Source organism: Pteropus vampyrus, unplaced genomic scaffold (assembly GCF_000151845.1).
Source record: "Pteropus vampyrus isolate Shadow unplaced genomic scaffold, Pvam_2.0 Scaffold190, whole genome shotgun sequence".
Classification (NCBI taxonomy): Eukaryota; Metazoa; Chordata; class Mammalia; order Chiroptera; family Pteropodidae; genus Pteropus; species Pteropus vampyrus.
This window is the reverse complement of record NW_011888971.1, coordinates 601776-603829: the sequence shown is the minus strand read 5'-3', so window position 1 is coordinate 603829 and position 2054 is coordinate 601776.

The window sequence follows — 2054 nt, the reverse complement described above, 5'->3', positions numbered from 1 at the left end:
AGGCTTGTGATGGGTACACTCATTCGAGAGAACAAAATGTAAGTTACAAAGTTGTCTGGTGAGCAGAAATAGTTAGACTGTTTAGTGACTAGTTAGTGACTTCCTAGGGGACATGTCCATCAACCCAGGAAAATAGAACCAGATCATCAGAAAAAAATTTCTAGAGGCAAATCGTCATTTCTTTGGAATAGTCCAGGTATATCCGAGAACACCTCCTTGTCCAAAATCTATTCAACTTGCCACATAAATTACAGCAAATACGGTAAGCTATTAAGAATTGTGGCAGACACACTCTAAGGTAACGCTCGAGGGGTCATGCCCTTAGGTAGACTGCTCCTCTTGAGTGTGGCAGACACTGTCACTTGGTTCTAAGCAATAGCATATGACAAATGTGACAGACGCTACTCTTTTGATTAGGCTACATTATCTGGCAAAATAAGAGTTTCTTTAAGTTACACTTTAAAGGCAAAAGTGGGATTTCGCAGATAATTAAGATCACAAATTAGCTGATTTTTTTGAGTTAGGCAAAAGGAAGACTATCTTGAGTCAGTCTTGCTTAATCGGGTGAAGGTCCTTCAAAGAGAACTAAGAACTTATGAGATAATAGAAGCTTTCTTCCTGGTCTGGAAGGAGGATGCTGCAGTCACTTTGGGCGGGGAGGGCCATGTGGCAGAGAATGGTGGGTGGGCTCTAGGACCTAAGGGAAGCCTCCTCTCGACAACCAGAGAGAAGCTAGGTCCCTCAGCCACATAGTCCCAGGAGATGAGTTCTGCCAATCTGAATGCCATGAACAGGGATTTTTCCCCAGCCACGCCTCTGATGAGACGAAGTTCAGCAGACACAACTGCAGCCTGGAGAGAGCCATGTGAACCGTGACAACTTTGTGGTGGCTAGTTATGCGTTCTTAGAAGACTAATACAAGACACTACAACCCTGTAAAACCATCTCGGTTCCTGAATTACAGGACACCCTGGTTCTGGCAGCAGACGGGAAACTACCTCTCGGGCAAGTTTCTTCTACCGCTGGCTGATTTCTTTCGACAAGTGCTGGATTCCAACGGCTCCCGTTGCAGGAGTGAGCTTTCCATACCCATGGGGCCCCCACACCTAGAAGCACCTGTTGACGGTCAGGCCTGTGCTGAAGTCGAGATAAACTTCACCGAAAACGTCCAGAATGAAAACAGTAACTGCACTGCTCAGAGACCCTTAGCTTCCTGCTCGTTTGCGGCACTATCGCTTACTTATTATTTATTTATAAATGTATTGGGGCGACGCTGATTAATACAATCATATAGGTTTCAAGTGTACAATTCAATAACATGTCATCCGTATATTGCATTGTGTGCTCACCACCCAGAGTCAAATCTCCTTCGTCACCATATATTTGATCCCCTTTATCCTTAGCGACCTCCTGTTTTGCATTTAGATGAGGCACGAATTAATTCTGAAATGCTACGATGAACAAAATGCAGTAATGACAATCTCAAAGTAGCAGAGCAGCTCCCTGTAGGGATGATATGCGGGTCATCACACGCACTTGAACCCAGCAATTACCGGTCCCCAAACAGCAGGTCCTTCATCGCTGACTCCTGCTAGAAACCCTGAAGGCGGGAAGGACCAGAAGCAACAGTGTCAAGATGCACACACTCTTCATAATTGAATTGTCCAAATGAATCACTATCTCGTGCTTCATCTTTAAACATTAACTAGCCTTAGAAGCATCCTTAGGGGTTTCTTGGGATGGACGTAAGTTATATTTCCTGTGTAAATAATCCTGAGAAAAACTCCATAACTGGAGGTCAAATTAATCTTGACCAGTAGAGACAATTCTAGTCATCAGTGGTAGATGAGCTGCGGGGTTCAAATGACCATATTAACCCAAAAAAAACACATACTGGCCTACCCGACATCTCCCAATAAATAGTACCCCTCTACTCACCTCTCCCTATCTTGAGTAAGATGAGAATTTTTTAAAAATCAAGATAGTAGTTAAAACATAACCCGTTATTATTGATAAGGGCTAAGTTGGAGGATCTAGCTTCTGGGAGAACTCAC